The sequence below is a fragment of the Protopterus annectens genome, chromosome 13.part0 (assembly GCF_019279795.1).
Source record: "Protopterus annectens isolate FY-2018-M chromosome 13.part0, PAN1.0, whole genome shotgun sequence".
Classification (NCBI taxonomy): Eukaryota; Metazoa; Chordata; order Ceratodontiformes; family Protopteridae; genus Protopterus; species Protopterus annectens.
Genome location: NC_056747.1, coordinates 738028493 through 738036749, shown reverse-complemented (window position 1 = coordinate 738036749; position 8257 = coordinate 738028493).

Below are 8257 nucleotides of genomic sequence, written 5' to 3'. Positions count from 1 at the left end.
TAAAAGTAACTGTACCTTCCCCCACTTCTTAACACTGGCAGTGTAGCACCTCATTGAAGGAATCCAATTCCCACAACTCAGAGATGGCATATCACTACACAGCCAAATACAAAAAGGAATTTCCACATTCCATATTATACAGTGAATCCCTTGGCTTCATAGAATGGACTCAGACACCCTATGTCACAGTAAGGGTCTTGACTTCATAGAGTGGTTTAAAGATCATGTTCAAAGCTGCGAAATGTAATGCCGCATCTACATTCCATTCTCATCTTACAGGAATGGCCACTGCTGTTCAGTAGTCATGTTAGACCTATTTTCACATAAAATTGTATGTTTACGTGAAAATACGACTTTTAAAACAATGCAACAGCATGTGCTATGTGAATGCCCTTCCAGATATGTACCTGTGGAGGGGGTTAACTGATGATGAGAATCTGGGTGCAGAAGCCTTATGATCTCGGCTACCACATATGCTCATGGGGGCGGGGGGATTAAATACTTGTTAAATGTGTTCTTTGTCTGGTAAAATGTAACTATTCCAAATGGAAACAAACCTAGACATTTTGTGTGCATTTGGAATAGATGTGTTTTGGGGCTTGATTTTCATTTGGGGGAAAACTGGCACTCTGCATTATTAAATGGCATAGCAAGTAACATAATATAAAAACAGAGTCACACAACGAATACTCCATAACTAGAATATTTATTGTTGTTAGAGTGTTCATTATATGATATGGCTTTAAACATACTTTGCTTTCATTTCCCGACCTGCCATTTTAAACTTCCTCTGATTATAACTATGCATAGAATCATGTCATCACACTGCTAGGTGTATTGACATGATACCATGAATCTGTTGGGATGGTGTGCAATAAGCACGGTGACATGCAGCTTTTTATTTTATTTTGCTAGAATTGCTTTATAATTGTATTTGGGATGTGCACCTCATTCACCAGAAGGATGTCATTACTTCAGTCCATTATCTAGCAATTTCACCATGTAAGTAAAAGCTTTGGACATGATCTTTAAACTGCTTGCTGGACTAGCTTACCTGCAGCTAAATACAGGCTCCTCTGAAACAATGCTAGGTAGCTTCATTATTCATTATGATTTGCCAGGAATATAATATCCTTGAGCACACTGCTGTTTGAATTACTCACACTAAAGTGTATCACTGAAAATAAGTCTAGCTGTACTGAATCTATGATAGAAACTGCCCCTCTGATTAGGAAAACTAATATATTTAAACTAATGTGTAACTAGGGATTCCCCAAAAAAGAAGTACCATATTTTGTTCAGGGCAAAGCTTTTGTAACTACATTTGCATCACCTAAACCACAACATCTCTAATATTGCTGGCAAGCAGATATCTTTGTTTTTATGTCATTGTAATCAGAAGTACAAAGTATATAACATACATACAATGCATGCAGTATGCCCAAATCTTATCAGATATTCCCAGATTACTTATATAAAGAAAACATGCTCACCAACAACATTCTCATCATCATGTACGTGCATTATACATACAAGTTTCATCATAGCTCTGTTCTTTATTCATACACATTACACCATATTTATCTTAAGAACATTTCAACTGAGGGGAATTACTTTTATGTACCTGCATTACTAACTGCCTACTACACCATACTGAAGATATTTTGTCCTCTGGTCTTCCTTGAAAAAGGACCATGGGCCCCATGGGACCTGTTTGGCCAGCAAAATTGAATTAATAAGATCACTGCATGCCCTACCCATTCTATAGGGTCAGAAAAGGCATCTTTGGAAGATAAGGTCCACAATATTAATCCGTTACCTATACCTCCTCTACATCCATATATACATGGAAAACTGGACATTTTTAGTATATCATAGTCAGTCCCAGCCCAAGGACAGAAATAAAAATCTGACAGAGAATAAAGCATTGAAATGGGGTACCAAAAGCATGCAAAGGCTTAGAAAGATATGTAAAAAAAAACAGTACTGCTATGGTGGTTGTTGGCCTTGCCCTAAGGAGACCCTCTGGTGTTAAGTGCTGCAATCAGTGATGAGGGCAATGGCAAAGTAATTGTTTTTCATCTTTAGTGAGATATTGTCCTGTTCTGCCCTGGTGGTCTACTATGTGCCCGCTCAAAGATGTAGTCCTAAAGTAGCTTGTAATTGGAGGAAGTACACTAACGTCTGCTGTGCTGGTGAACGAAAAACATTAGGACCCATCAGAAGGAGCAGGGCTATGTGGTTCACATAAATGGTGTAGGCCTGTTCTCACTGATGGTAGACATAAACTACCTCTGCCAAACAACTGAAGTTTGTGTGACAACAGAAAAAAAAGAACATAGACTAGGTCAGATTGTACCTCACAGTTCCTTAGACACTACACACCCATGTGAACAGTGTGCAAGGCCCTTCAAATCAAAAGAGGTAGGCTGGGGCATTCATAAGAGTTGTATTTTTCTCAAGATCATACATATGCTAAATGGCTTTAGTAGGATTTTTTTTTTCTGAATGAGTCTCTCTCATTATTTCTGTCTTTTTCTGTTTTCTTGCTTGCATCACATGATTGACCTGTATCCTTGTAAGTTGATCAAAAACATGGAACACTGGATGGTCAGGTTTTAAACCTACCTTTTTTTACTCTTTCCTTGACCCTAACATGGGATTCATTCTATTATCTTTGTGTTATTTTACTTCAACTGCCTTTCTTTTATTCCTGTAGCCTTCCAAAAATCATATTTGTGGTCCTCTTTGCATGCTAAATGACTATTTGCAAGTATTATTCAGTTCTGAAATGTACTGCTTACAGAATGTATAAAATACATAATACAAACCCGAGGTCTTCCTTTCTCTGACGCTGAACTGCATTTGAAAGCAGGTGATCACTAGTTTCAAACAAAAGGTCAATGCACAAACAGAATGTCAGTAATGTGGACACAGAGACCCAGTTCATCAAATGTGAGGTCACTGTCTGCTCCAGGCCAAGAATATCTAGTCTTACATCAGCCTTTCCTGGAATGGAACCAGTGCTCTTATCTGGCAAAACATTTCAACGCATAACTTGCCCCACCTCAGGCTGTTCTGTTTAACAAGCCTCTCAATAAAAATGACAGGCAGTAATGAAGTACAAGTCATTTGCTTGCATTTTCTGTTTCATCAGACTTAAAAATATGGCACAACATAAAATCAGCACAATGTCTATATTATTTATTTTTCCATTTAATTCTTCTTAACTGAGTACAAATCATCAGACAAAAAAAATTGAATAGAGGAGAGAAGCAGGAGCTTTATCTGCTTACATGTCTTGTTCAAAGTCACGCTGGACACTGTGAGAATTAAATATATGTCTGTAGGATATAGATGCCTAGTAATTTGTTACCTTAATCAGTAATGCACACTAACAATGTTGGCAGCTAATGCCTGGGTTCTGTACAGTGGTTAGATGTCCTTGACAGGTGAGGATGTCTATTTTCAGAGTTGACTTGGAAGGTTATGTAGTACACAATTCACATAGGACAAGACCAACCGTTAAATGACAGGAAGAAGTAGAAGGGGAAAAATACTGTCCTCACCTGCCTCAGAAATAGGACTCAGAACTAGTTAACTAGTCACATAGGACAAGACCAACTGTTAAATGACAGGAAGAAGTAGAAGGGGAAAAATACTGTCCTCACCTGCCTCAGAAATAGGACTCAGAACTAGTTAACTAGTTGAGGGAGTGTGCAGGAGAGTTGCCCCTATCAATACAGAATGAACAGTGAACAAACAGTATGAAAAAATCTTTCTTAGATGAGTCAGCTAATATCTTTATGTTGTTTGCTATTACATTGTATGGCATTTTGTATCTTTGACTTGCTAAAATGGATCTTGTTAGGTTTAGTTCACTTACACATTTAACAGACAGAAATCTGTGAATCCCTTGGTGACTCTTAGACCACATTACCACCACCACTACCTCCTCTGTTCAAAAACATATGGCAACACTTTCTGTAAACACCCCACAGGGTTTGCAACAGCAACCCCCACTCCTGCCCTTTGGTCAGTCATGCTCTCCACTACTTTATGTAAAAAGACAGACCGCATAATGGCCATTTGGGCGGTCTGAAGCCTCTCTGTACCACCCCACTGCAGAGCTCTTTAACAGTTAATTTTAGATGTATGGCAGAGGAGGGTATTGGGGGATGTCATCCTCCATACTGTATATGGGCATTCCTCTCTCCCTGTCAGCCATTTAAAGTCATGCCCAAACCTTCATGAAAATGGAGTGGAGTATTTAAAATAAGTTAAGCCAAAGATATCAGTACAGACCTGGGCTGATAAACTTCCCTCTTAGTTGAAAACGTTTTGATATTTCCGTGCCACCTCTGAAGGCATCCTTAAGTTTCAAAGTACTTCATTTATTGAGTCTGTGCTGTTATAAGTCACCATGTCTCCTGTAGTTTGAGCATGCTTCTCTGCCATTCCAAGGCAATGTTACTTACATCCTTCACCAATAACCTATACACCTCCTCTTCCTCAGGAACATTAAACTGTATGCAGATGACTCAACCTTAATCTGCACCTCCCGTACCCTTCCTGAACAGCTAATCAAAACCAATCTTTCTCAGCAACTGAATAATGTCTTACACAGTCCCAACTCTTTCCAAACACTTTCTAAATCCTCCCACAAAAAATACACTTATGAGATTCCACCCCAAAAATACCACCCTCAACCCAGGCCAACTAAATATTTATGCAGCAGACAATACCATCTATCATGCAAGAAACTAAACTACTTGGTGTTATAACTGATGATAAAATCAACCATGAACCTCATATTCAACAAAATATCAAAAAAAAAAAAAACGTAAAAACTAGGAATACTCTACAGAAACAGACAATTCCTTACCACTACAACCAAAACTACCCTTGCTAAAACCTTCCTGCTCCCATCACTTCTCTATGGTTCCTGTATACTAACCAATCTGCAGAACTCCACCAAAACTAAATTAGAGCAATGCTACAACAAAGTTGCTAAGTTTGCAACTAACTCCAACTACCATACATATCACTGTACATCACTCAAATAATTAAACTGGTTAGAATTAACACAACAGCTGTCATATACACACCTAATTACAACACATAACCTATTTATAGGCCCACTGCCTATCCAGCTCTAGAAGCCTTATACAACATTGCAAACAAACAGGCCCCTCAGATCTGAAGATAAAAACATCCTTGAAGTCTGCAAACCTTCTAGAAACACAGAAAAATCTCTATACTCACATTATGTTGCTAAATCTTGGACCACCCTCCCTCCCAGCATTAGGCTAACTCCTAGCCTACCTCTCTTTAAACCCTTCCTAAAAGAACACCTAAATAAATCATGGCTATGCACATGCATAACCCCAGACTAATACACAATCTGCCCTCCTATCCCTCCTTCAATTATGTTAACACGTCCACTACCATTAAGCACTGTCAAGACTGGAAAAATGTACCATACTATTCCTATCTTTCTACCTCCTTGTGAACTAATCTAAACAGCACAAGTATTCTTCCAATTAAAACATGAAGAATGTTATTGTGCAAATATCCTGTCACTGAGGCAGTGATACTGTATCATGTTAAAAGTCTTGTCAAATTTGTAAAAGTCTTGTCAACTTTATAATTTTGTGTAAAGTGTTACCAAGATAAATGTGTAATGCATTCACTGTATACTTATGTCTACTAATTTTGTTTATAGGTCTTTGTGAAAAGTGTTATCACAGTTAAACTAGCAATGTACTCAATATATACTTATATATTGTAGTTTGCTTGTAAGTCTTGTAATTTTCTAAAATTATGGAGTTCTTCTGCCCGGGCCTCCACTGAAAACGGGTCTTGTGACGCAGTCGGACTATCCTGGTTAACAAATGTCAAATAAATAAATAAATCCTGACTCCAGTTAAGCAAAGTTAAAGCAATAAATAACACTCAGCTCATCTGTATGTCAGAGCTTATATCAGTTTGTGAGCCCTCCACTGCAGTTAAGATAATTCTAGAGACATTTTTTTTTCCGACTATAATATCACCTTGGTGTAATTTAGTGCCCAGAAACTATTCAGTACCATCTGATTTCTCTTAATTTCCATTTTTTCTACTTATTGTAATATCCCCAGGATCACCTTACCTGTTTACTCTTGCATTGTTTTTGAAATAACTTTTGCCTCAGTTTGCATGACATATAGGCAATGAAATACTGTCACATCCACAATTTTTCATCCTGAGAATGTGCTTTGTTCAGGTTAGTAAAGTGCTGTAAAACCCATATTCATAGTGAAGTTCTTTTCCACAAGATTAGCTAGTGGAGTAATATTTATTTGTCTGACATTGGGTACAGATCTTCCTACACATTACATAATTCAGTAACAAAATAATCCAAAACATTTTTGGTCCTCAATTAACCAACTTCCACACCATGACCACCTAACCTTCACCAACCATAGCCAATCACAATGATAATGAAAAAACTGCCTCACTCTTCAGCTCTCACTTCATCAAATCAGTCAAATCCATACTTAGCAATGAAAGCCCCACCTCCACAAAATTCCCCATCATAGATTTGCAACCACCCCTATTCCTTTTCACTTGAACCAGTATCTACATCAACCATAAAAAACTCAAACATAAACGGAATACCACTACCTTAGCTCCAGAAAACTTACTTGCCAAGTACATTAAACCTGCATCTGAGCCAGCAGCCTATACAGTCTCTATCGTAATTATTCAAGCTATCAAATAAACCCATGTTCTTCTACTCTGGAAAAAAATTCTACATTCTTCCCATCCATAAAGATGGCACCTCAATTGATTTCACTACCATCCTATCACCTCTATACTAAGTACTTGAGAAATGTATATAAACCCAACTTCTGTCCTAAATAATCCAGTATTGTTTTCTGTCACCATCACATGTTTTTCCCCAAAATCACAATACCACTACTGCACTTCTCAGTTTCATAAATACTGTTAACATAAACAGAAACTCTGGAAATATTGTATCTGCCCTCTTTCTAGACCTTTCAAAAGTCTTTGACACTGACTCCCTTCACTTTCTCTTGTAAAAATGTGCCAAACTAGTTATCTCAGACATATCCTTGGTCTGGTTCCACAGCTATTTTTCCAAATAGATCACATTTTATTAAATGGGAAAATGACTATGCACGTTTCTTTCTTGTATTAATCTGTGTTCCCAATGATCCATCCTTGGTCCCATACTCTTTGTATCTTATCAATGACCATTTCACTGTCACTAAATGTGCCCCAGCTATACAATATGCAAATGACTCCCTGTGATGACTCATCACTGGACTCGTAATCAAGGAGCCTCAACCCTCACCAGTGGAAACAGTGGGGGACGTACACTGGGAGGATGACAAGTACACACACAGTATTGCCAGATGCAGCTCTCTGCAACAAGCACAATTTCCCTTAAGAGCACACAGAGACCAGAGTCAGTCCAGGGCTGGTTTCTCCCTCTTTCAGCAGATCCCTAGTAAGACTCCCCACTAGCACAGCTATACAGTTGAGATCTCAGCTGAGTGGCCAGGCCAAGAACACCAGCACCCTCTCTGTCCAACCAGTGCTTCGTGTCCCTGCCCAAGTAGCTGACACACACACACACACACACACACACACACAGAAACACACACAGAAACACACACACTCTTTGAGGTTTGATTTAAACATACACGCACGCACACACACAGACACACACACACACACACACACACACACACACACACACACACACACACACACACACTCACACATACACACTCACGGTAAACACTGGCACAGGTTTACTAGCTATGCCCCCATTTGCCCAGACTATGGTAGTTATCAATGCCACCAGCCAACTCCTCATCATTTACTTTAAGGCCCTTAACAAAGGGTGTCCAATCTTACCGTGGAATATTAATATTAATATAAATGGTAGTTTGACCAAGAGCAAGGCTATTCGGAGTGTCCCACACAGTGTCACCGAATAAATATGCAAGTACTCTGAAATCTTAAATAGCTCTACAAAGATCAGCCACAATGAAAGGTTTAAATATATTTAACAATAAATAATAAAAGAAAAAGACAATACTAAATATATATTCACAGTGACATCAGAGTTCAAAATCACAGGAAATATTTTAAACAACACTGAAGGACAGTCTCAAATAAATGAAGAAAAATATCTTAAGCTTTGCTATATTCCTGACTATATGCAAGAGAATTATACTAATCC